This window comes from Lepus europaeus, chromosome 3 (genome assembly GCF_033115175.1).
Source record: "Lepus europaeus isolate LE1 chromosome 3, mLepTim1.pri, whole genome shotgun sequence".
In the NCBI taxonomy this organism is placed as follows: domain Eukaryota; kingdom Metazoa; phylum Chordata; class Mammalia; order Lagomorpha; family Leporidae; genus Lepus; species Lepus europaeus.
The window spans coordinates 31,456,448-31,483,461 of NC_084829.1; the positions used below are offsets into that span (position 1 = coordinate 31,456,448).

Below are 27,014 nucleotides of genomic sequence, written 5' to 3' on the forward strand. Positions count from 1 at the left end.
CTTAAATGCCAACTTTTTAAAATTTCAGATTAGAAAAGCCCTTACAAATTTTTTTTACAATGCACAAATGTGTTTTTTTTTAAAAGAGATTTATTTATTTATTTGAGAGGTAGAGTTACAGAGAGAGGGAGAGACAACGAGAAAGGTCTTCCATTTGCTGGTTCACTCCCCAAATGACTGCAATGGCCAGAGCTGAGCTGATCTGAAGCCAGGAGCTTCTTCCAGGTCTCCCACATGAGTGCAGCGGCCCAAGCACTTGAGCCATCTTGTGTTGCTTTCCCAGGCCATAGCAGAGAGCTGGATTGGAAGAGGAGCAGCTGGGGTATAAACCAGTGACCACGTGGGATGCCAGAAGTGCAGACAGAGGCTTTAGCCTACACCATAGCGCAGGCCCTGCACAAACTTATTTATTTGAGGGACAGAGAGAGCTTCCATCTACTGATCATTCCCCCATAGGCCCCTAACTCTGGGACTGGGTGGGGGTGAAAGTAAATGTAAGCTTCTTTATGGGTGAATAATATTCCATTGTGCTCTGGCCTTTTTTTTTTTTTTTCTTCAATATTTATTTATTTATTTGAAAGGCAAAGTGACAGAGTGAGAGGAAGAGAGAGGAAGAGAGAAAGAGAGATCAGGTGCACAATATTTCATCTGCTGACTCACTCCCCAAATGCCCAAAACAGCATGGGCTGGCCAGGCCAAAGCCAGGAGCCTGATACTCCACCCGAGTCCTAACTACTTGTAGGACCATCATCTGTTGCCTCCCAGGCACATTAGAAGGAAGCTGGATGGGAAGCAGAGGTGGAGTTTGCTCCTGCGCACTCACATATAGGATGCATGCAGCCCAAGAGACAGCTTACCCTGCTGGACCAGTGTCTGTCCTCTTACCTTCACATTTCTTTTTCGATTTCATCCATCACCAGACATCTAAGTTGATTGCGTATCTTGGCTGTTGTGAATAGTGCCCCAATAAACATACAGGGCAGGTATCTCTTTCAGATGCTGATTTCTTTCTTCTTCTTATTTTTTTTTTTTTAAGATTTATTTATTTATTTGAAAGCCAGAGTTTCACAGAGAAGAAAGGCAGAGAGAGGCTCCACAATGGCTGGAGCTGCGCTGATCCGAAGCCAGAGCCAGGAGCTTCTTCCAGGTCTCCCACGTGGGTGCAGGGGCCCAAGGAGTTGGGCCATCTACAACTGCTATCCCAGGCCATAGCAGATAGCTGGATCGGAAGAGAAGCAACCGGGACTAGAACCAGCGCCCATATGGGATGCGGGTGCTTCAGGCCAGGGCATTAACCCGCTGCACCACAGCACCAGCCCCATCAGATGCTGATTTCATTTCCCTTGTATATAAACCTGGAAGTGGGATAGCTGAATCATATGGTAGATCTATTTTTAATTTATTAGATTATCTATTTTTAGAAATATTATATTTAATTATTTGAGAGGTAGAGTTACAGACAGAGAGAGGAAGAGACGGAGAGAAAGGGCTTCCTTCCACTGGTTCACTCTGCAATTGGCTGCAACATCTGGAGTTGGGCCAATCCAAAGCCGGGAGCCAGAAGCTTCTTCCAGGTCTCTCACGTGGGTGCAGGGGCCCAAGGATTTGGGCCATCTTCTACTGCTTTCTCAGGCCACAAGCAGAGAGCGGGATTGGAAGAGGAGCAGCCAGGATACGAACTGGTGCCCCTATGGGATGCCGGCGCCGCATCCTCCCCTCCCTTCTTCCCTCCCTTCCTCTTTCTTTCTCTTTCTTTTTTTCTTTTTTTTTCTCTTACCAGGCTTTAATTTTTTATTGGAACAGAATTTAGGGGTATGAATATTGAAAGTGGCAAGGGTCAACAAATTTACATCTTATTAAAATAAAAAGATTCTTAAAGAATACAATGATAGGATATACTTTCACTCTTATGGCACAAAACCTCCTATTAATTGACTCACAGAAAAATAATGCTTTAAACAAGAATTTTAAGACTGGAGAGTTTCAAAAAAATGTAGCATTCAAAATACTTAATTGTCCTTTTATCAGCTTTCACAAACTCATTCAGTCTTCGCAGTCTGAGCAAATCATTTTTAGTTTCTTCATAGTTCTCCATCTGTCTTTCAGCATGACACTTGTTCGGTTGTTGAATTTATAATGCAACAGTATTTTAGACCAGCTTCCCTCTCCATATTTCCTCACACCACCTCTCAAATTCTTGTCTTCTTCCCAAAGCCATGCCTGTTTTTTCCTAGGTCATCGTTTTTTGTAAGTTACTGGTTGAGTTTCTGGAACATGTGTTCTCTTTGTTTCAGTGGTTCTTCTGTTCTTTTGTTTTCTCTCTCTCGCTTTGAAGAGTTTCCTCTTTCCTCTTCCTCATCAAAGTCTTCTCTCCAGTTTCTATATTTCAGCTTAGATAAGAGATTCTTGTAGGATACTGGACCCTCTGAGGATTCAGTTACCGTAGACTGTCACTAACACGTTTTCCTATATCCGAATTAGTTTCAGTTTCCATTTCAACATCATTACCATTAGCTTTATCTTGAGAAGTCATTGTTCTTGCTCTTTTACTTTCCACTACTTTTGCTGCTGCCTTCATTAGAAAGGCTGATGATTTTTCATTCAGCACACAATTCACGTAACTCTTAATTTTCCATCATGTGGTTGTAGCTGAAGTGTTGAAAAAAGGAATGGAATGTGTCTGAGATATTATCATAAGCAACTTTCTTCCTAAAGACGTATGAGTTTGGATCACCAACTATTCTTTCAAAGGCTTCCTTAAAATTGCCATTTTCCATACAAACAGCTATAGCCTGAATTTTAACTAAATTCTGTATTTCTTCATGAAGTTTGTCATGTTCCTTTTCAATTGAAGCCCAAATCATAAGGGCTGATTCTAAGGGTGTAATTCATTCATCATTTTCAAATTGTGCATCCAGGGATTTTCCTGCTGGAATTCTTGTCAAAAACTGACATATGTATATTGTTTTCAACTGATATGCTGTTAGATTGGATAGTCCATGAATAATAGCCTTGGCGCTGTCGCGATTGGAAGGCCTCGGAGTGGCCGGAGTGGCCAGAGTGGCCGTCACAGAAGGCCCGGCAAAGAGACAGGCATAGGAAATCGAGCATCCAGCCGGCAGCCACCGCCTCAGCCTCGGCCAACAGGCCCGTCTCCTCCTCCTCCTCCTCCTGCTCCTCCTCCTCCTCCTCCTCCTCCTCCTCCTCCAGTGTCTCCTCCTGCACTTGGCATTCGAGCAGTTCCTGGCACACGAACTGCTCCTGGTCGTCTCTCGGAGCTCCTGTCATCCGCTTCTCCGGGGAGTCAGCATCCTTCCCGTCAGCACGACCCTGCGGGCTCTGAGCCCCCCCTTCCTCTTTCTTTCCCTCCTCTTTCCCCCCTTCCTCTCTCCCTCCTCCCTCCCTCCCTTTCTCCCTTCTCCCTCCCTCCTCCTCCTTCTTTCCCTCCCTCCTCTTTCCCCCTTCCTCTCTCCATCCTTCCCTCCTTTCTTTCTTTCCTTCTTCCTCTCTCTTCTTTCCTTTTCTAATTTATTTGAAAGGCAGAGAGAGAGAGAAAGAGAGAGAGAGAGAGAGAGAGAGAGAGAGAGTCTTCCATTCGCTGGTTCACTCCCCAAATGGTTGCAATGACCAGAGCTGGGTTGATCCAAAGCCAGGAGCCAGAAGTTTCTTCTGGGTCTCCCACCTGGGTGCAGGGTCCCAAGGACTTGGGCCATCTTTCTCTGCTTTCCCAGGCCATAGCAGACAGCTGGGTCAGAAGTGGAGCAGCAGGACTTGAACTGGCACCCATATGGGATGCCAGCACCGCAGGCAGTGGTTTTACCTGCTTCGCCACAGCACGGGTCCCTAGGTGTGTGTCTTGAATTTGGTGAATGCCTTTCACTTTTACTAAGTTTTTTTTTTTTCATTCTTTCCACATGTTTTTAGACTTTGTATAATTTTTTTCTTGCTGAATGCATCATTCTCTGCTTGCTTTTTGGTTAGCATTGTTAGCATATGATACAAGTGGTTGATTTGTGCATTGCCGGATAGTGTCCCATGGTGTGAACACGCTACAATTTCTCTCTTCCCTCTTCACTGATCTTCGGGTTCTTCCTGTTCAGACATTGCTGCAGCGAGCACCCAGGGACTGCTTTCCGTGTTCCCCTGTGAGTTCCTGGAACGTGCAGTGAGAATGGGCTTACGGTATTTTTCCGCATGCTGCCAGTGGTTCTCTGAAGTGGTGACAGGGTCGCTGCCCGCTTCCTGCCATTAACAAGCCCCAGCTTTCTACACGTCCAGTCTTCTTCCTACCACACGGGCTGCCTCTTGGTCTCTGCTGCTGGCTCTTGAGGTTGCAAACTGGGATGCTGGCGACCTCTGCCTGCTCTGCCTGTCTCCTCACTCTTCCCTCATCCACTCCCAGGATTTAAATGTCATTGCCATATCAACAGCTCCCAGCAATTTCCATGGCTGCAGAGACAACTTTACCAAAACAGGTTCTCCCTCATATTACAGATGGGTTGAAAACTAGTAGGGTTTTCGGGAAGGGGAATTTGGCAGTTTCTGTTCAAATTAAAAATGCATACGGGCAGCACTGATTTCAAGGGATGTGTCCAAAAATATCCCTGCAATACCTGCAAGGTGACTGTATTCAAAATTGTATGTTGTGGCATTGTTTGTAAAAGCAAACAAGCGAAATGTCTGCTAATGGTGAACTGATGGAAAAGCATTGCATACGTATACAATGGGGTATCATGAAAATTCAAAAGGAAAGGGACATTTAGGAAGCTTTCTCTTTAAAGATTTATTTATGCATTTGAGAGGCAGAGTTACAGACAGAGAGAGAGGTCTTCCATCGGATCATTCATTCATTCAGGAAGTCAGGAGCCAGAGCCTCTTCCGGGTATCCCACGTGGGTGCAGGGGTCCAAGCACTTGGGCCCCTTCTGCTGCTTTCCCAGGCGCATTAGCAGGGAGCTGCATTGGAAGTGGAGCAGCCCAGACTCAAACTGACACCCACACACTTAACTCACTACACCACAGCACTGGCCCCTGTAGGAAGCTCTTGATGTTGCTTCCTGGGATGGTCTGTGTGAAACAATCTTAAAGGGAAAAGCAAGGTGTAGGAAGGCACCTGTGAAAGGGGAAAAGAAAGAACGTACACCTGGACTTTTCTGCTTGCCTGCCTGTGCATAAGGTGTCTTTGGGGGCCAGTGCTGTGGGACAGTGGGTTAACGCCCTGGCCTGAAGCACCGGCATCCCATATGGGCACTGGTTCAAGACCCGGCTGTTCCACTTCCGATCCAGCTCTCTGCTATGGCCTGAGAAAGCAATAGAAGTTGGCCCAAGTCCTTGGGCCCCTGCACCTGCGTGGGAGACCAGAAGAAGCTCCTGTCTCCTGGCTTTGGATTGGCACAGCTCCGGTGGTTGTAGCCATCTAGGGAGTGACTCAGTGGATGGAAGACTTCTCTCTCTGTGTCACTCTCTCTGTCTGCCTCTCCTCTCTCTGTGTAACTCTGACTCTCAAAAACATAAATAAATCTTTTTTTTTTTTTTTTTTTAAGAAAAAAGGTGTCCTTGGAAGAATAAGCAGGAACCTGATGTCAGTGATTGATGCCTATCAAGAATGGGGTAGGAAGAAGAGAGGAACTTTTTGAATTCTGAGCCATTAAGACACAAAACAAAAAATAATTCTGTGAGAGACACATGCAAAAAACTCAAAATAAAAAGCTCTAGGAAAGGCTGATGGAAATCATTGTTTTACCTTCATTAAGAAAAAAGCATTTTCTAAAAATTATATTGCTCCATAAATAAGGATGTTTGCTACCATTGTGAGTATGTTATTTTCTTTTTAATTGTATGATTTGTTTTCATGTGTGTTTTTTATTTTTTAACAGGTAAAGTAGAGGCTGGAGCTGTGGTAGAGTGGGTTAAGCTACTGCTTGCGACTCCAGCATCCCATGTTGGAGCACCAGCTCAAGTCCCATCTGCTCCACTTCCAATCCAGCTTGCTGCTAATGTAACTGGGAAAGCACTGGAGGATGGCCCAAGTGTTTGGGGCCATGCACCCATGTGGGAGATCCGGGTGAAGCTCCTGGCCCTTGGCTTGGGTCTGGCCCAGCTCTGGCCGTTGACGGCCATTGGAGAGTGAACCAGCTGAAGGAAGATTCTCTGTAATACTGCCTTTCAAATAAATAAATAAATCCATCTTTTAAAAAAAGTAAAATAAAGGCATGATTTATTGATACGTGCAATTTACATGGCCATGGAAATTTTGAGCACATCTTGCTGTAAGTGGGAAAGTCCCATCTTGCAAGATTCTAGGCCAGGTGATTGATGTCTGTGGCTTCAGCAGGCTCAGCACGCCCTCTAGTGCCTGTGTGGGCTCAAGGAGCTGACATTTAGAAAGCGCCAGTTGCTAACTTTTCATTGTCCTCAGGATCAGCCCCTCTGTCACCTTGTACCTGTCAAGCCAAGTCACCCCATGTTTGGATATAAACAACGACGCTCAGATCCCTTCTGGTCAGACCCCAGTGCCAGGCAGCCTGGGGCAGCAGAGCAAGGCCTGGAGGTTTACGAGAGCTGCAGGAGCCCCAGGAGCTGTGTACCTCACCTCTGGGTCACCCTCTGACCCCACACCCTGGGCCGCCCCTGGGTGTTCTGTATTCATGGGGCCCCGGGAGCCTTGGGGAGGAGAACTCTCTAGGAGGGGCCGGGTGTGGTCACCTTTGTCCCAGCCTGATTCTGACACTAGAAACCAAACAGATTGGCTTAGGGCACTGGTTTTCTGAGGGTGGTCCCAGGACAACCAGCATTGGCATCACCTAGGGACCTGTTAGAAATGCATTTTTCGGGCCCAGTCTAGACTTGCCAAATCAGCAACCCTGCATTTTTTTAAAATGATTTATTTGAGGGGCCAGCACTGTGACATAGTGGGTAAAGCCTCCACCTACAGTGCCAGCATCCCATCCCATATGGACACTGGTTTGGGTCCCAGCTGCTCCACTTCCCATTCAGCTCTCTGCTATGGCCTGGGAAAGCAGTAGGAGATGGCTCAAGTCCTTGGGCCCCTGCACCCGTGTGGGAGACCCGAAGAAGTTCCTGGCTCCTGGCTTTGCATTGGCTCAGCTCTGGCCGTTGTGGCCAACTGGGGAGTGAACCAGTAGAGGGAAGACCTCTCTCTCTCTCTTTCTCTGCCTCTCTTTCAAATAAATAAATACATATTTTTAAAAAATTATTTAGTTCTTTTTAAAAATATTTATTTATTTATTTATTTGTTTATTTGAAAGTCAGAGTTACACAGAGAGAGGAGAGGGAAACAGAGAGAGAGAGAAAGAGAGAGAGAGGTTTTCCATTTGTTGGTTCACTCTCCAATTGGCTGTTATGGCTGGAGCTGCACCAACCCAAAGCCAGGAACTTCTTCTGGGTCTCCCACATGGGCGCTGGGCCCACAGACTTGAGCCATCTTCTACTGCTTTCCCAGGCCATAGCAGAGAGTTGGATCAGAAGTGTGGAAGTGGAATGGCCGAGACTCAAACCGGCGCCCACATGGGATGCTGGCACTTCAGGCAGTGGCTTTACCAGCTAAGTCACAGCACCTGCCCCTAAAAAATGATTTATTTGAAAGGCCTAGTGACATGAGTGAGGGAGAGACAGATCTTCCATCTACTAGTTCAACCCCCAAATAGCCGCACCGGCCTTGGCTGGTTTGCACTGAAGCCAGGAGCCCAGAACTTCATCCTGGTCTCCCTCGTAGGTGGCAGGGCCCCAAGCACTTGGGCCTTCTCTGTGGATTTCCCTGGTGCATCAGCAGGGAGCTGGGTTGGAGGCGGAGCAGCCGGGACTCCAGAGCTGTGCCATGGGATGCCAGCGTCACAAGTGACAGCTTAACCGGCTGCCCCGCAACACCGCCCCTGGAACTCTGCATTTTAACAAGCCCTCCAGTTGATTTCGCTTTCCAAATCCGGCTTCTCACTCTCTGAAACCTCAACAATGAGCAGCTGTGGTTTCTGAGTAGTCAGAGCTGGGATGCATTTTCTCACTGGTAAGAAATTGACTTCTTGGTCTGAATTCTGGCCCGGGACAGACTCCACGTCCTGGAGTCTGAGCAAGGTCCTCTTACCCTGGGTGCCTTGTGGGCTCCAACCTCAAACACTGCCTCTTTTAGGAAGCGTCTGTGACTCCTTGCTCTGAGGTGACGGGCTACATATGTATCCACAAATTAGTGTGTATATCGCACTGGCCCCTTGTGTTTTAATTCCCTTACTGAGCTCACCCTGGGCAGGACTGATCAACCTTGAGCATAAAAGGTTTGGTTTGGGGGCCAGTGCTGTGGTGTAGTGGGTAAAGCCACTGCCTGAGATGCTGGCATCCCATATGGACAGTGGTTCCAGACCCGGCTGCTCCACTTCTGTTCCAGCTCCCTGCTAATGAGCCTGGGAAAGTAGCAGAAGATGGCCCAAGTATTTGGGCCCCTGCACCCATGTGGGCGGCCTGGAGGAAGCTCCTAGCTCCTGGCTTTGACCTGGCCCAGCCTTGGCCATTGTGGCCATTTGGGGAATGACCCAGTGGATGGAAGACCTCTCTTTCAGTGTCACTCTGACTTCCAAATAAGTAAATCTTTATTTTTAACTTTTTGTTCCTCTTATCTCAGCCCCAGCTCCCCCTATCGGTGTTTGACTCCTGTTCACCAAATGAAAGGGTTGCCGGGGATGACCTAGCAGACAGGGAAGGAGAATGAGAAAGAAGCTGAAGCCACAAGGGGTTGGAGAGATTTTGCACCCCCTTTGCTGGGCCTCAGGGCCCCCTGGCGTCCCTTGGGGAAGCTTCCGGTCCCTGCCCTTCCATGCCCACGTGGTGAAGCGCTGGGTTTCAGGGCCGCCTTCTGGGTCAGCCAGGCCCAAACCCCAAGAGCGCTCCGTGCCTCGGAGTCAACTGCTCAGGAGCAGCTCCCAAGCTAACGTCAGTGGGAGGCAGGAATTATCCACGGGTGGCGTCCCTCGGGTTGCGTGGCTTTAGGGCTAGCGACCTCCTGTTTCCATTTGTGAAGAGGAGCCTGATGGAAGAGGAGCAATGGAAGGCAGGGTGTGTGCAGGGGCAGGGCTTCGGGAGAAAAGCTACCGATGGCTCCAGGATTGTCCCGATAGGCTGAGGGCAAGAGCCGGACGGCGTGTCCGTGTCCCGGGGTGCTGACCGGGGTGCTCCTCCCAGGGTTGGCGGCGTCCTCAGGCCCAGGTGGGCTCCGCAGCAGGCTGAGCGTCCTTCAGGACAAGGCCAGCGTCTTCGGAGAAGCCAGGCCAGGGGCTCAGCACCTCCGCCGCTCAGACTGAGGAAGGGAGCGGACTCGCTCCGCCCCGTCCCGTGCGCGAGGATCAGCGTCATGTGACAGCCGGCAGCGTGCGGGCTGATGGTGTCCTCCTTGCTGGCCGCTTGCGCCTGTCACTCCGCAGCCGGTTGGGCTTGATGGAGGCGGCGCCCTCGTCTTCCTGCGGAAGGAGCCACCAACAGGCGTCTCTGCCCTGCACAGCTGGGAGAAGAGATGTGAACCTGTTTTCCTGAAAATGCAATTTCATATTTACAACTTCATAATAGATATTTTACCCAATTAGAAAGTAAAGCCTAGGGCAGGCGCTGTGGCTTAGCGGGTAACACTGCTGCTTGCAGTGCTGGCATCCCTCATGGGCGCCGGTTCGAGTCCCAGCTGGTCTTCTGATCCAGCTCTCTTCTATGGCCTGGGGAAGCAGTAGAAGATGTCCCAAGTCCTTAGGCCCCTCACCTGCGTAGGAGACCTGGGAGAAGCTCCTGGCTTTGGATCGGCGCAGCTCCGGCCATTGTGGCCATTTGGAGAGTCAATCAGTGGATGGAAGACCTTTCCTTCTATCTGTCTCTGCCTCTGTCTCTCCTTTCTCTCTGTCTCTCTGCCTTTCAAATAAATTTTAAAAATCTTTCAAAAGAGAAAGGAAGGGAGGAAATAAGGAAGGAAGGAAGGAAGGGAGGGAGGGAGGGATGGAGGGAGGGAGGGAGGAAGGAAGGAAGTCAAGCCTGCCCAGGCACAGAAAGGATAAAATGCAGAGAAGCAGAAGGATGGAGACCCCCAGTCGCCTCCCTGGAAAGATGATGGCTGACAGTGACCGGCAGACCCCACAGCTCGCTGCGGCGCCCCTGGAGCTGTGCTTTGCTGCTGCCTGGAGGCCACACAGTTGGTTTTTCCATGTGCGCTTCTGTGCTGCACTACAGAGCTAGTCATGATTTCAAACCTTGATTTTGAAAGCTTTATCACCATCAATGAGCAACTTTCGATGGTGTCGCAGACTCGCCTCCTACTCACTGTTCACTCCCCAAATGCCTGCCAGACTGAGCTGGGTAGGGGCGGAAGCGGGGAGCTAGGAACTCCATCCAGGTTCTCCATGGGTAACAGGGACCAAGTACCGGAGCTGTCATCTGCTGCCTCCCAGGATGCACCTCGGCCGGCAGCTGGGTCAGAAGTGGAGGAGCCAAGGCCAGGGGTATGGGTGTGACCGGGAGAGTGGCGACTTCAGCTGCGGTGCCAAGCACTTTCTTCCCCAGCATGAACAATTTTATTTTTGAAGGCTTATTTATTTATTTGAAGGGCAGAGTTATAGAGAGGCAGAGAGAGAGCGACGTCTTCCATCCGATGGTTCACTCCCCAGATGGCCACAATGGCTGGAGCTGAGCCAATCCAAAACCAGGAACCAGGGCTTTTTCTGGGTCTCCCACTTGAGTGCAGGGGCTCAAGGACTTGGGCCATCTTCTATTGCTTTCCAAGGCCATAGCAGAAAGCTGGATCAGAAGTGGAGCAGCTGGGACTCAAACCAGTGTCCATATGGGATATTGACATTGCAGGTGGTGGCTTTACATGATATGCCACAATGCTCCCCCCCCCCATTTCATTATTTTTAAAAATTTTTTTAAAAATTTATTTGAGGCCGGCGCCTTGGCTTAACAGGATAATCCTCCGCCTTGTGGCACCGGCACACCGGGTTCTAGTCCCGGTTGGGGCACTGGATTCTATCCCGGTTGCCCCTCTTCCAGGCCAGCTCTCTGCTGTGGCCCGGGAAGGCAGTGGAGGATGGCCCAAGTCCTTGGGCCCTGCACCCGCATGGGAGACCAGGAGAAGCACCTGGCTCCTGGCTTCGGATCAGCGCGATGAGCCGGCCGCGGCGGCCATTGGAGGGTGAACCAACGGCAAAAAGGAAGACCTTTCTCTCTGTCTCTCTCTCTCTCTCTCTCTCTCTCTCACTATCCACTCTGCCTGTTTTTTAAAAAAAAAAATTTATTTGAAAGGTGGAGCTTCAGAGGCAGAGGGAGAGAGAGAGAGAGAGATCTTCCATCCACTGGTTCACTCCCCAGATGGTGCTTTCCAAAGCCAGGAGCCTAGAGCTTCTTCTGGGTCTGCTACACACAGCCACTCATTGTTTACTTAGCTGCCTTCCCAGGTGGCTCACTGCAGCAAGCTGAAGGTAACAAATACACAGTAACTACTGGGAAGTCAACACCAAGGAAGATCCAAATTTTAAAATGTTAAGACCCAGGAAAAGCCAGATCCCTTGCCAGGCAAGCAGGAGCACCTGAATCCCTGGCTGACAGGGACAGCCGAGTGTTCCTCCAGGCCTGGGTCTTGCTGGCTCCCGGTGGCTTTTGCTCCTGTGGAAGAAGTCACCGGGCTGGGCCAGGGCTCACAGGCCAGGCCCTGGTCTCCTGCTTCAGAAATAGTTTCCCATCCTGCACTTGGAGTCAGAACAAAGGCATTGTGGGAAGTTCAAAGATAAAGGCAACATGTACACAGTCAGCAAGGAAGGGTGACCATCTCTGGAGTCCCAGGAGATCATACGTTTGTCCCCAAAATAGCCTCACGGGCACTGCTGAAGGGAGGGGGTCTTTGCAAGATGTAGGGGCCCGGGGGCGCCAGCCCCTAATAGAGATGTCCTCTCTACCCTCCCCGCTGCCCAGCCTCCTGGCAACTTCAATGCTCTCACCTGAGCTATGGCTTTGCTTCTTGTTTTTGTTTTCCCTTGGATGTTGGTTCTGTTTGAACCATAGCATGGACTTAACTGTACGACATGGAGCTTTCCTTTTCTTTTCTTTAAAGATTTATTTTATTTATTTGAAAGAGTTACAGAGAGAGGTAGAGACAGAGAGAGAGGTCTTCCATCCGCTGGTTTACTCCCCAGATGGCCACAACGGCTGGAGCTGCGCCGATGCGAAGCCAGAAACCAGGAGCTTCTTCCGGGTCTCCCACATAGGTGCATGGGCCCGAGGACTTTTGCTATCCTCTACTGCTATCCCAGGCCATAGCAGAGAGCTGGATCAGAAGAGGAGCAGCCGGGACTAGAACCAGCACCCATATGGGTTGCTGCACTTCACGCCAGGGCTTTAACCCACTGTGCCACAGTGCCAGCCCCATGGAGCTTTTCTATAGAGGTATTTCTTTGATGGCATTTGACTCCTAGAGTGGTTCTGACTTGCTCACCTGGTCCCTGGAGGGGAGGGAACATCCTGAACACCTTTTCAGCCTCCCTGGGAGTGGGAGAGGGCAGTGGACCCTGTCTCAGGGGGACCCCAGCCTCCTCCTAATTCATGCTTGTGGAGGAGTGTTTGCCCCCTGTGGATGTGGTGGACTACAGGCACAGGTGCAGCTAACACCAACTCTTGCATGTGGTGCCAAATTGGGAGATATCTTACATGCTGTGTGAAGGATATTTTTTTAAAAATTATTTATTTATTTGAGAGGCAGAGTTATACAGAGATTAAGAGACAGAGAAAAAGGTCTTCCATCTGCTGGTTCACTCTCCAAATGGCCACAACGGCCAGAGCTGGGCCAATCTGAAGCCAGGAGCCAGGAGCTTCTTCCGGGTCTCCCACTTGGGTTCAGGGTCCCAAGCACTTGGGCCATCTTCTGCTGCTTTCCCAGGCCACAGCAGAGAGGTGGATTGGAAGAGGAGCAGCTGGGATACAAATCGGCACTCATGTGGGATGCCGGTGCTGCAGGCAAGGCTAAGCCCCTATACCACAGTGCTGGATCCTGTGTGAAGAACTTTACTCCCCATTTACATACACATTCACACACGCATGTGCACACACACACTCTGTACACACACTCTGTCACAACACACACAGTCCTCACACACTCACACATAACTCTCACAACACTCACACATGGCACAGGGTGGAGGAGGGGCTGCCGCCCAGGGTGGGAGCCACAGGGGTCCTTCAGGGCTGCTTGGCTGGGCCTTTTCTTTCCTGGTCCCCCACAGTTCAGAGCAGCTGCCCTGCGGGAGGAGAAGGCCTTTGAAGAGCATGAGAGAGCCTCAGGAGCTGGGTCCGGGGGAGAGAAGGATGAGGAGGGAGCCACGAAGAGGAACAGGCTGGGGCCAGGAGGGAGGGGCTGGCCTGATGCTGCAGGTCTGGAGCCCTGCGCACCTGGGGATGGGGAGCGTGCAGCACCTGCTGCTGGCCGGAAGTCACTAGCAGAATTTGGCGCTGGCTCTGTTTTTGTCGCTCCTCAAAGGCTGAGAGCTGGGAGCTCCATCCAGGTCGCTGGTGTGGGGGCAGGGATCCAAGTACCTGAGCCAGCCCTGCTGCCTCCCAGGCTGCCCAGGAGCAGGCGGCTGGAGCTGAGAGCTGAGCCCCAACCCGCCCCTTTCAGCTGGGGCTGGGAACGTCTTCCCCACCTGGCCAAGCACCTGCTTCTGAAGCCGCCTCATTTTGGAAAGATTGTTTCTGGGGTAGAGTTCTCCTTGACAGGGTTTTCTTTTCAGGAGTGTAAACACGTTGCTTCTCTCTCTTCTTTGCATCGTCTCCATTGCAAAAACCGCTCTCATCGGTGTCATTACTCCTTCCAGGCACATTGTTTTCCTCTTGCTGTTTTTCGGGTTCTCTCTTCTCCAGTTGGTCAAATACTTGCTATTTTGGCACACGATAGAAAAGCAAATTTGGGTAGCATCCATCGGAGGGCTAACTGGTACAAATTCTCAGAAATTGTTGTTCCTTGTTTTAATGGGTCAAAGGCAAACTTCCTTTGAATAGCCCTGTGTTGGGAAGGTGGGAAGTGTATGTTCGGACATTTGGTACTAGGGCAGACATATCCATGAGGGTGTTGCACTGAAACCGGAAGACACTGGGTAAAACAGATTGCCCTCCCCAGTGTGGGCGGGCTTCTACATCATGAAAGAGCTGACAGAAGAAAACACTGACACCCCTAGTGAGAGGGAATTCTGCGGCTGGCCCTCTGGCCTCAAGTGGAGATTCGGCTGTTCCTGGCCTCCAGCCGGCTTCAGACCTGAGCTACAGGGGTGGCTATCCTTGGGTCTATATTTTTCTTTAACATTTATTTATTTGAAAGAGTGTCAGAGCTAGGCGGGAAAGAGGCAGGGAGGGAGGGAAAGAGGCAGGAGGGAGGGGAAGGGGGAAAAGGAGACAGAAGAGAGAGAGAATTTCCATCTGATGGTTCACTCCCCACATGCCATAACAACCAAGGGTAGGCCAGGCCGAAGCCAGGGGCCAGGAACTCCACCCAGTTCTCCTGCTCGGGTGGCAGAGACCCAAGTCCTTGGGCCACCATCTGCTGCCTTCTCGGGTGCATTGGCAGGATGATGCATTGGAAGAGGGGAGCTGGGACTCCAACCAGCTCTCTGATGCAGGGTGCCCATATCCCAAAGGGTAGCTTAGCACACGGACAGCTCAATACCACAGTGCCTGCCTCTCTACTTGGTCTTGAATCTGCTAACCCATTTTTGCCAACTTTAGGCCATAACTGCAGAAGACAATTCTTTAAAATAAGTCTTTCTCTAACACACACACACACACACACACAGAGCCATGCTAGATCTGCCGAAATCCCTGAAGAAGACATTTTATTAAGATGTAGTATACATACCAAGAAATGCAACTAAGTGTATAGATGAATGAATTTTAAAGATTTATTTATTTATTTAAGATTCAGAGTTAGAGAGAAAGAGAGAGGTCTTCCATCTTCTGGTTCACTTCCCAAATAGCCACAAGAGCCAGAGCTGAGCTGATCCAAAGCCAGGAGCCAGGAGCGGCTTCCAGGTTGCCCACATGGGTGCAGGGGCGCAAGTTCTTGGGTCATCTAGTGTTGCTTCCCCAGGTGCATCAGCAGGGAGCTGGATTGGAAGTGGGGCAGCCGGGACTGGAACCAGCACCCATACGGAATGTTGGTGCTGCAGCTAGAGGCTTAACCTACTACACCACAGCGTGGGTCCCTTAATTTTTTTTTAAAGATTTATTCATTTACTTGAAAGTCAGAGTTAAACAGAGAGAGAAGGAGAGGAGAGAGAGAGATAGAGAGAGAAGTCTTCCATTCGTTGGTTCACTCCCCAATTGGGCGCAATGGCCAGAGTTGTGCAGAACCGAAGCCAGGAGCCAGGAGCTTCTTCCAGGTCTCCCACTCGGGTGCAGGGGTCCAAGCACTTGGGCCATCTGCTGCTGCCTTCCCAGGCCATAGCAGAGAGCTGGATCAGAAATGGAATAGCAAGGAATAGAACCAGCACCAATAAGGGATTCTGGCACTGCAGACAGCAGCCTTGCCCACTACGCCACAGCACCAGCCCCAAACTTACTCTTAAAGTTTCCCAGTTTTTGAGGGAGCAGGAGTGTCTCCTACTAGATGCACCACATGAGTAAGTTCTGGGCATCATATCTTATCTACTACACTTTAAAAGTCTGAGAAAATCAGAGCTATGATTTTCTGAATTTGGCATACCTTCAAAACCACTTTTCCGTGTTAATCCCTGTACCCATTATAGTTTGCCCTAAATGATTATTCTCTTGTTTATTCATGATTCTTAATTGTTTCATATTGTATCCATTATTTTGAGTTTTCAGTGGATCGAGCAGTCTTAAAAGCTTACTGAAGGGGGCCAGCACTGTGGTGTAGCAGGTAAAGCCACCACCTTCAGTGCCGGCATGCCATGTGGTCGCTGGTTCGAGTCCCGGCTGCTCCACTTCTGATCCAGCTCTCTGTTATGGCCTGAGAAAGCAGTAGAAGATGGCCCAAGTCCTTGGGCCCCTGCACCCACATGGGAGACCCAGAAGAGATTCCCGGATTCTGGCTTTGGATCAGCGAAGCTCCGGCCATTGCGGCCAATTGGGGAGTGAACCAGCAGATGAAAGACTCTCTTTCTGCCTGTACCTCTCCTTCTCTCTGTGTGTAACTCTGACTTTCAAATAAAAAAATTTAAAAAAACTTTTTAAAAAAAGCTTACTGAGGGGCTGGCACTGTGGCACTGTGGGTTAAAGCCCCAGTCTGCAGTGCTGGCATCCCATTTGGGTGCTGGTTTGAGTCCTAGCTGCTTCACTTCCAATCCATCTCTCTGCTAATGCACCTGAGAAAGCAGTGGGAGGTGGCCCAAGTGCTTGGGCCCCTGCCACCCATGTGGCAGACCTGGAGGAAGCTTCTGGCTCCCAGCTTCAGATTGGCCCAGCTCCAGCTGTTATGGCCTTTGGGGAGTGAACCAGCAGATGGAAGACCTCTCTCTCTTTCTCTCTACCCCTATAACTCTAGACCCTTCTAGACTGTGTGCTCTTCTGGCTGCTCCTCCGTGTTCTACATGCAAACTGTAAACTAAGTGCAGCATTTCCTGAGCTCTGTGAGTCTTTTACCGAACAATTATCAAAGCTGGGAGAAACACTGTGGAAGCCCACATCTTCGTAGCCAAGCTGGCCTCAGAGCAGGCACCCTGGGGCCCTACACCCACCACTGGCCTGTGAAGCAGGGATGGCCTGGGGCGTGAGCCCTGGAGCCTGCAGTCTCACACTGCCGTGGAGGGGCTTTCAGCTGGAGTCGGAGACTCAGATCCCTGGTGGAGGAGGACAAAGCCCCTCACCCCCCCCCCCCCCCGGAGAGAAATGCAGAGTGAGAGGAAGGCAGTGAGCCCCATGTCACCTCCTGCTAGAGCAAAGCTGAGCACACAGAAGCCTCCTCTCCCATCCTGGGCCCCTAAAATCAGTTTGCTGCCAGCTACTCCTGGTCCCCCCACGCTGTGGGTGCTGCCTCTAAACTAAAAATTAGGTGGGATTTTTGCCAAATCCTTTGTGGGGGCCACATAGAAACCAGCAAATGGGTTTACATCCCCTATACGTTTCAACATACAAGGAAACACAACATATCCATGTACACCAAATACCAGGGCACACAAGCATCCCCTGGATCTTACAGACCTGGGTTAGTCCTGGTGAGAGGCAAAGGGAAGGGGAAGATTCTTCTCTGCTCCAAACACATTCATGGAATGAGAATCACATGGGATCTGCACCTGCTGCTTTGCAACCTGAGCCTCACTGATAACCTCATTGACAGCACTGTCCGTACAGTGCTAAAAGGCAACAGTCACGACTGAGAGAGGCTGGGCTGAGTCTGCGCTGCCTGCCTCCCACTTCGGAAACAGGAGAATCAGGGAGAGCACTGTGTGTGGGGACGGCTACACAGTCCCTGCCAGAGGCCCCGCCTCCCAGTGTACCATCCCCACCCCCACCCCAGGAACTGCTGAGTTACTAAGCCCTAAGCCCGAATGGGAGCCCAAGGCAGGGCCTGGGGGGCCTGGTCCAGGTGTTGCTGAAAGTGTGGCCTGGGGACCACAGCAGCAGGACACCCTGGGACACTTGCAGATCTGCTTGCCCCAGGCTGTCTGAATCCTTGTGGTGTCCCGGGGGCTCCAGCCCAGCAAGTCCTGGCCCCCAGTGCAGGACGTGGCCCCAGACCCACAGCCGGCTCTGCTGTGCGCTCGCTCTCCCATCACTGACTCTGCAGGGCCAGGGCTGGGCTTGGGTCCTTTCTCCTCCAGCTGCCCCCTCCCTCGGTGACTGTGTCTCTGCTCAGGGCTGCAAACCCCATGCACACGGTGCCCCTCCCCGTCTACTTCTCAGCCCAGACGTTTCTCCTAACTCCATCCCCCGGCCCAGCTGCTGGCCGCACAGTGTCAGCCACACTCCCAGCAGACACCTGGGCTCCCAGGGCGCCTGCATGGACGCCAGGGCCGCCCCCTCCTCAGATGTCCCGCCCACTGTCGCCCCCTCCCCCCAGAGAAACCCCCTCCTCCTGCTGCCAGGCCTCCTTGACCGCCCTCTCTCAGCCCCTGGTGCCCTCCACGAGGCAGCACCGTGAGTCCATCTTCAGAAGGAGCCGGAAGCTCCTCTCCCACTCCTCCCACCCCGCCTCAGCGCGGTAGCCGTGTCCCCAGCCTGGGCTCTGTGGGTGCCCTGACGTCCTCCTGCAGCCTTGCTGGCCTCTGTGCCCCACCCTCCCCCAGCAGCCACGGGTCCTGTAAGGGAGCAGCTGAGCCACGCCCCTTCCTGCTCAGAGCTCTCCCAGCTCCCAGCTCACTTAGAGCAAGGGCTACACCCTGCCAGTGTGCACACGGCCTCCGTGCCACGTGCCCCTGACCCAGGCTTCACAACCCTCTGCTCCTTGTTCTTGTAGCATAGACAAGGAAGGAAGACGACGCCCACGTCTGCTCACGCTCACGCCTTTTCTCAGCCCTGGCTCCTCTTCTGCAGCTCCGTCCACACGGCCACCTGCCCCGCTGTCACCACACACAGACAGGGACTAGGACGGCCGCAGGGAACAGGACAAGATCGGAGCATGGAAACCCAGCCCTCTCCTCCCACCCCATCCCCACACAGCCTCCCTCCTGTCCTCTAGGCCAGGCAGGGGGCACACACGCCCCTCCTCCTCCTGAGTCCCCAGGTGCCCGCACCTGCCCTGCCCAGCCCTGAGTCAGAAGCTCCCCACTGCAAAGCCCCCAAGGAGGTCAGGGGCACCGCAGGCCCAGAGCAGCAGAGCTGGCAGCGCCCTGCCCTGGAGCAGCCCAGGCCCAGGAGGTCGGGCCGCCGCCCTCTGCACCTGCACCTGCCCGGGCTCCCAGACTGCCCTGAGTCCTCCTTGCTCTGCCTGGTCCACCTGCCCCTGAAACACAGCTGCACCCAAGGGCTGCTGCCTGCCCGAGGCTCATCCGCCTTCCTGCCCCATCCTGGAGGGGACTCACCCAGGCCACAGCCCTCAGGGGGCTCCCTCTTCTCCCCGTCACTGCCCAGACCACCGTGAACTTCACCTGCTCCTGGTTCCCTGCAGCTCCCTCGCTCCACACTCAGAGGCCAGATTCCAAGCACGGGCACAGCTTCTGCTTGCCAAGCTCTCCGCAGGGTGCCTGGCCCCCAGGGCCCCAGGGAATGGCTGAGGAAGGAGTGAACTCCCACAGGGCCCTGAGAGCACAGCGGATTGTGACTACAGTGCTGGAGACGTTAGCACCTGCAACACCGCTCTGTGATTCAATGTGAGATGTGCACTCGGAGTGTTCCTGACTAAGGCGGCATCAAGCCTTCCCGGCCCCGGGGACGCCCTCTCCTGGGACCCCGCTCACTGCTCTCCTGGGCCTGTCTCCTTCACGCTGCGCCCCCTCTGGCCGTCCTCACCACCTCCGGAGAACTCCAGGAGAACTGCGGACTCTCCATCCTACTGCAGGGAGCAGGTCTGTCCTCTCCCTCCTGAGCTCTTCAAGTGCGTCCCGGGCCTCCTCCTTAGCAGCCAGGAGCGCCACGGGAGGAAGATCGTGGTTTCTCGAGACCAGAGTGTTTGCTCTTCGGGACGACACCGCCCTTCCCGGCCCTGAGGGAGCGCGGGCTCTGCTCTGAGGAGAACTCCCCTGTGCTGCCCGCCCACGTCAGCACAGCAGGCAGTGCCAGGGCCAGAATGGCACTCTGCTAACGGCCTGGGAGAGCAGCGGAAGATGAGCCAAGTGTGGGCCCCTGCACCACGTGGGGGACCTGGGAGAAGCCAAGGCTCCTGCTTCTGTCTCACCCAGCAGAGATAGTGATGACCATCTGGGGGTGAAGCAGGGATGGAAGATCTCTCTCGATCCTCCTCTCTGTAAATCTGATTTCAAATAAATAATTAAATCTTAAAAAACAAACAGCAGCCCAGCTTGATGCCGTTGCGGTGCACTGGGTTAACCTGCCTCCTGCATGCTGGCATCCCATAACAAACAAAATAGAAAACAAGCTACATTTTTCCTTGTGTCTATGTGGGTGAAAAGAAGTCCCACATGTGAGTGTTCGCAGCTGTGCCAGGCTGGTCCTTCTTGTCCGTGTTGTTTTCCTGTTGCTTTGTTGTGTGTAGCACACTGCATGGTGTGGGGTCATCTCACTGCAGGTGCACCGTGTCTGCAGGTGGCCTTGTGGCTGCTGCTGGGAGCCCGCTCCTGGCTCCTGGGCCTTGAGATCCTTGACGTCCGTCACACTCTGTGCACCCACTCCACTCTATCACTCGTGTAAATTCTGTAGTGTAGACATTTCTGTGGTTTTTAATGTTTGTGTTTGGTCTGTGTCTGACAAACGATGGGAGCACTGAGGGGTGCAGCATGATGTCAGGGCAGAGGAGGGCTCCGTCTCCACGCTGTACCAAGAGGAGCAAACCTCCTGCCCCAGCATCTGGAGGTGCAGGGTCTCAGCAGACAGAAGGGGCCGGCACTGATGCTGGGGCGCCTGGGCCGTGGTTCTGGGCTGATTTTGTGGGAGCCCTAGGGAGGAGCCCTCGTGGAGGACAGGGCAGGGTGAGCTGCAGGGGACAGGGACAGGGACAGGGCTTTGGGATCCAATTGAGGAACAGCAGGGCTCAGTGCACCTCTGGGGTGAGGGAGGGGGCGCTGGGGGGATGAGGCTGAGTCAGTGAAGGGTGAAGGAACTGGAGACACAGGGGGAGCAGCATGGGCACCTGACACCATGGATTCAGATGGAGTGGGCAGGGAGGGGTGACAGCCTCATCCCGGTCTCTGTCCCCCCTGACTCCTGGTTCCTGGTGGGGGAGGGGCTGTCCTAGCACATCTGGGCTGCTGTGACAGGCACTGCAGGAACAGGAATTTCTTGGCTCCCAGTTCTGGGGCTGGGAGGTCCCATATCAAGGCACTGGCAGGTTTGGGGACTCTGACTCCCAGAAGGACCTGGAATGCTGCATCCTCTGGGGGGGAGAAATGCTTGGTCCTCATGTGCAGACAGAAGGGGGAGAAAGGAAAAACCTCCCCCAGCATGGACCCCTAATAAGGGCCCTAATCCCACCCTGAGGACGCCACCCTCGTCATTCAAATACCTCTTAAAAAGCCCCCTCTTAAAACTATCTCATTGGGATAGAAATTTTAAAAATTATTTTGTAAGAAAAGTAGAGTGACAGAGAAAGACGGAGAGACAAAGGAGGGTCTGAAATCACTGTTCACTCCCCAAATAGCTATAAGCTGGACTGGTGCAAACTGACACAGGAGCCCAGATCTCCATCTGGATCTCCCATGGGGAACACAGGGCCCTCACTTGGGCATCTTCTGCTGCTTTCCCAGGCACATTAGCCAGGGGCTGGACTGGAAGCCGAGCAGGCAGACTGTGAACCCGCCCTCTGCTCTGGGAGGCGGCACCACAACCAGGAGTTGAACCCGCTGTGCAGACGCTGCCCTGGGAAAGGTTTCCTCTCCCACACAGTCCTCTGCCTCTCTCAGGTCTCAGCCAAGTGAGGTTTGCAGCTGCGCGGTGTCAGGACGTCCTGCTGTGTCCTCCTCCTGCCATGGGGTAGGGTTTCCAGGACCTGCGGTGACGCCAGAGAGGCGCTGCTGCCAGATCTAAACCCGCTCAGCCTGGCTCAGCAGCCCAGCCTCACTTGTGCCCTTCATAGCCCAGAGCTTCCTCCCTGAGAGGCCCCGAGGGTGAAGGCTGCCAGCCCCCTCCTCTGCCTGTAGAGTGAACTGTCTCTCCTTTACCCTGCAGCCTTGTCCTCCTCATTCTGATGGGCACTGTGGACGGGGATGGGATTTCCCAACAGAAAGCCTGGAGACAGCCAGAGGTCAAGGCTCCAGGCTCTCCAGGGGCTTTGGAGCACTCATGCACCCCTGGGCGGGCGTGTGGGCGCCTGGACTGCTCGGTGCCTGTGGGAGTTCTTCCAGGCCCTCGTCCTCCACCCACTCCTCCCAGGCTTTGCCATCTCTGCCGCCTGCCCTGTGTGTTCTCCTTTGCCCCGGCAGCTGTGACTGCCGCTGGTGTCTCAGTGCTTGTACACACACGGTCATGGAGGTGACTCCAGCCCTGGGAGTGAGACAGGACAGCGGCTGCTCAGTCCCTACCAGAGCCATCACCTGTCACTCAACCCCAGTCCCCGGGAGCAGAGTCCATGTGGCCTCCCTGGCAGCAGGAGCTCTGCCGCCTCCCCGGGGCTGCCTGAGGGCCGGCAGCGGGGCTGGGGCTGGCAGTGGCTGAGTGAATGACACCGCGCTCCCTGCCCACTGAGAAGCTCGTTTGCTCTAAGTGCTCCTCGGTCTTGTAGATTTTATTCAATTACAAATCTAAGGAATATTTGATACTGACAACTTTTTACTTGGGTTAGTAATTGTTTCATTTAAATATCTCATTTTTATGTTAATTAATTAAGTTCCATTTTTTTATTTGAAAGTCAGACTAGAGAGACAGTGATAGATGAATGGCGAGAAGCCAGCACCCCAATAGGCACTGCACTTGGGGTGCAGGTGTAACCAGGGTGACAGCCGCTGCTGCCAACAGCTGCCCTGACTTTATGTTTGATTGATACACAGTGGTTATACATATACAGGGTCCAGTGTGGACTCTCACTAGGTGGATACACGTGTAAGGATCAAAGCAAAGTCATTAGCAAACGGATCACCTGAATCCCCCAGCGTCTCTCTGTAGAGAACATTCACCAACTGCTCTCAGCCTGTGACAGACGCTAGGTCCTTGTTCCCTCGGGGGCCTCCTGGGCCACAGCGCAGCAGAGCTGTTCCTCCTGCCCAGTTGTACCGGGGCCCCTCCTCCCGCCCTCCCTCTGCCCCTCCCAGCTGGGGGAGCCCCTGTTCTATTCTCCACGTCCAGGACCTCAGCTTTTCAGACGCCACAGTGAGCGAGCTCAGGGGGATTTGTCTCTGTTCCGGGCTTATTCAGTGACACCTTGAGCCCCAGGTTCATCCTCCTCCTTGCAAACCCCAGGATTCGTCCTCTTAACTGGCTCAGCAGTGCCCCGCTGTGGACACACCCCCTGCTCTGTCTCCTCCACCGTGTGCCCTGGGCTGATTCCGTGTTCGTTATCGTTTCCAGGGCTGCAGCGAACACGGGGTGCAGACGTCTCCTTCTCTCTGGACCTCCCTCCCGCAGCTGTGTGCCCGTACTGGGATGGCTGGTCGTGCCGTGGTTCTGTTTTAATGATTCAGAAATTTCTATGAATTCTTAAGGTCTTCCACACTATTTTCATAAGACCACTCCCACAAACACTGTGCAAACATCTTTCTCCTAAGCCTTCACCAGCAGTTGATAGCTTTCGTTTTTAAAAGCATTTATATATTTATTTGAAGGGCAGAGTTACAGAGAGGCAGAGGCAGAGAGAGAGGTCTTCCACCTGCTGGTTCACTCCCTAAATGGCCACAGCGGTCAGAGCTATTCTGATCTGAAGCCAGGAGCCAGGAGCTTCCTCTGGGTCTCCCACTTGGTTTCAGTGGCCCAAGCACTTGGGCCATCTTTTGCTGCTTTGCCTGATGCATTAGCAGGGAGCTGGATCAGGAGAGGAGCAGGCAGGTCTCTAACCGGTGCCCAAATGGGATGCTGGACTGCAGGCAGAGGCTTAACCTTCTACACCACGGCGCTGGCCATGTAAGGGTCTACATTGTGCTGCATGTGAGTATCCAGTGTTCCCATCCCCATGTTGAATTGTCCTTTCTTCAGTGTGCGTTTTGGTATCTTTGTGAAAGGTCACTTTGCTGTAAATCGAAGGATATTTTTCTGGGCTTCCAATTATTTTCTGTGTCCATGTGTCTGTTCCTCATGCCAGCACCATGCCGTCCTGGTTATATAACTTAGTAGTGTGAGTCTTTAAAGAGGTTATGTACGGGGCCAACGTTGTGGGGTGCAGTTGAAGCCACCGCCTGCAGTGCTGGCATCCCATGTGGGTTTTGGTTTGGATCCTCACTGCTCCACTTCTGATCCAGCTCCCTGCTAATGCACTGGGAAAGCAGCAGAGGATGGCCAGAATCCTTGGGCCCCTGCACCCACGTGAGAGACCTGAAGGAAGTCCTGGCTCCTGGTTTTGGTTCAGCCCAACTCAGGCTATTGGGGCCACTTGTGGAATAAACCAGCAGATGGAAGACCTTTCTCTCTCTCTCTCTTTCTGGCTCTCTACCCCGCCCTGTCTGTAATTCTGCCTCTCAAATAAATACAAAACCCTTTTTAAAAAAAGAAAATCCAGTGCCTTTGACTTAGGGTGCGGGCCCGTCTGCATACAGCACTGGGAGTTGACAGAATTTACTGCCCCCGCCCCCCCCCATAACCCTGCCTGCCAGGAGCCCTGCTGGGGGCGTGGCCTCCTCAGGAGCCTGGGGCTGACTGGGAGCCTAATTCACTCCCACTACCCAGCACAGCGAGAGCAGACCACCCAGCACATCCGCAGCTGGGGAGAGGGCCACAGTCACAACTGAGAGAGGCTCAGAGTTGTGTGTGTGCCGCCTCCCACCTCGGACCTCAGAGCAATCAGGGAGAGCACTGTGGCAGGGACAGCTGCACTGTGGGCTGGGAAGCCATCCCGCTTGCTGCAGATCCCAGGGACAGGACCTCCTGGAGCCGTGGCTGAGTCCCTGTGAGCACAGGCATGGCACACAGCTTCCAGTGGAGACGAGGACGGGGCAGGGACCCGTGTAAGGAGCGACCACAACGCCTGGATGGACTCAGCACCCAGGGGCTGAGCAGGAGGCTCTGAGAAGGGAAGGGGAGGTGAGGGGCTCTGACCCCAGGGCTCAGCCTTGACCCTGCTGAAGGCCCCAGCAGGGCTCTGCCCTCCCCACAGAGGCCCCACCCCTCCTGCCCTCCTCACCCCATCTCAGGGTGAGGGGCTTGGGCAGCCTCTTGTGCTGCACACAGCACGTGTATCTCTGCTCCTCCCCAGAAGGCACCACCATAGCCGCCCACTTCTGGAAGGTTCCGTCGCCCCCAGGCCTGGTTTCCACGAGCTCCGTGTCCTGGGTCTGGTCCTCCCCATCCCGCTGCCAGGTCAGTGAGATCTCCTTGGGGTAGAAGCCCAGGGCCCAGCACCTCAGGGTGGCCTCCCGGTCAGAGGCGGGGTGGTGGGTCACGTGGGCTTTGGGCGGGTCTGAGGGAAAGATTTGGAAAGTTCAGGCACTTTGTGAGCTTCATGGGACACAGGAGCAGCACTCAGGGGACCATCCTGAGAATGGAGGGGGTGACGGAGGTGGGGGAGGGGTGCAGAACCCAGACCCTGCCTGCACACAGGCATCGGGATGACTGATTCTTTGGAAAGTTCTAGAACCAGAGAGACAGCCCAGGGTAGGAGTGTGCAGGAGCTTTCTGAGGGGAGGAAAGGGATTTCAGTCTTGGCCTGAGAGGAGGCAGAGACTCGGAACACCTGGGGTCAAACCTCCCCACGCAGCAGCCTGAGGCCAAGAACAGGCCTGGGAGAGGTCCCCTGATCACAGAACCCTGCTGGAGTCCAGGGCACCGCTGAGGGGACTTCTGGAATGTTCTGTCCCTCCTCCCTCAGACAGCCCGGTTCCCTCTACTGCCCTGAGAGAAGGGAGGGCCCAAATCAAGGAGGACGCTTCTGCCCCCCTAAGGTGAGAAGAGGCAGATTCGGGGCTGGGTCTCATTTCCTGCCCTCCTCCCCAGCCCTGCCCCAGGGGAGATCAGCGAGCGCGGCCCCTCCCAGCCCCACGCACCTGCGCGCTGCAGAGTCTCCTTTCCCGTCTCCAGGTATCTGTGCAGCCACTCCACACACCTGCCCTCCAGGTAGGCCCTGCGGATCTCAGCCAGACCGGCTGCCTCCCACTTGCGTTGGATGATCAGCGCCGCCATGTCCGCCGCGGTCCGGAGCTCAGGTTCAGAGCGCTGTAGTCTGCGCTGTCGTAGGCGTAGCGATGGTACTCGCGGAGCAGGCACCGTCTGGCCCTGAACTCGAAGCCAGACATCCTCTGAATGGTGTGAGACCCTGGCCCCGCACCGCGGTCAGCCCTGGCCACGGAGCTCCGCCCCCGCCCTGACCCACCCGCGGGGATTTCTTCCCAATCCGAAAACGAAACTCGGGCCGAGGCGCCTGGGCACCACGCGGGGAGGGGTCCCAAGCTGCGATCGGGCCGGATCACTCACCGGCCGCGCTCTGGTTGTAGTAGCCGCGCAGGGTGTTCAGGCCCACGCGGTAGGTCTTTGCGTTTTTCTTGGAGATCTGAGTCTCCCAGTCCCAGTACCCTGGTCCAGCTGCCGCATCCACAGCGCCCGTGGCTCCATCCCTCGGCTCTCAGCGTCGCTGTGGAAGCGCACGAACTGCGTGTCGTCCACGTAGCCCACGGTCATGAAGCGCAGCTCCCCCAGGTGGGTCCGGGACACCGCGGTGTGGAGATATCTCAGGGAGTGCGAGCCTGCGGGCAAGAGCGGCTGAGACCCGGCCCAGAACTCTCCTGGGACAGGACATCCAGGTCTAACATGGGTGTGACCAGGTGGGCAGGAAGGGGAAGGGGTTGGTGAGTCGGAAAAGGGACGGCGGGGAGGGACAGCTGCAGTCTGGCTCTGCCGAGGTGGGGACGTCTGGGACTGGGGCGGAGGAGACGCGGCTCCCTTGAAGTCCTGCGTTCGCGCTGCGCGGTCCCTTCGCTCCTGCCCCACAGACGCCATCTCTCTCCAACCCTGCACTCACCCGCATGGGTCTCAGTTATGGCCAGGGCCTGGGCAAGCAGCAGCAGGTGGGTCCCGGGCTCCAGAGACACCATCGTCCAGGGCCCTGAACCGAGATTTTAGAACCGAGGTCCGGAGGCACTGATTGGCTCCTCAGGAAACCGGACGCCCAATGGGAATGAGGCCTGGGCCCCGCGTCACAAGTGTCCAGGCAGAAGAACCCCACCCAGATTGTGAAAAGGGAAATCTCCTGGAAACCAGGACTCCCCGCCGCTGGGCTTCCCCGCCCAGACTCCGCCCTCGGCCCAGACTCCGCCCTCGGACCAAGACAGTGAGCGCCACGCCGGGACCTGG

The 27,014-nt window shown here is 53.8% G+C and overlaps 2 pseudogenes; both read right to left on the reverse strand.

The window, feature by feature from the left end:
• Positions 1-2,005: 2,005 nt before the first annotated feature.
• Positions 2,006-4,196, reverse strand: LOC133756474 (telomeric repeat-binding factor 1-like; annotated as a pseudogene).
• A 5,159-nt stretch (positions 4,197-9,355) lies between these two features.
• LOC133756475 (class I histocompatibility antigen, Gogo-B*0201 alpha chain-like) lies at positions 9,356-26,767 on the reverse strand (annotated as a pseudogene).
• Between the last annotated feature and the right edge of the window lie 247 nt (positions 26,768-27,014).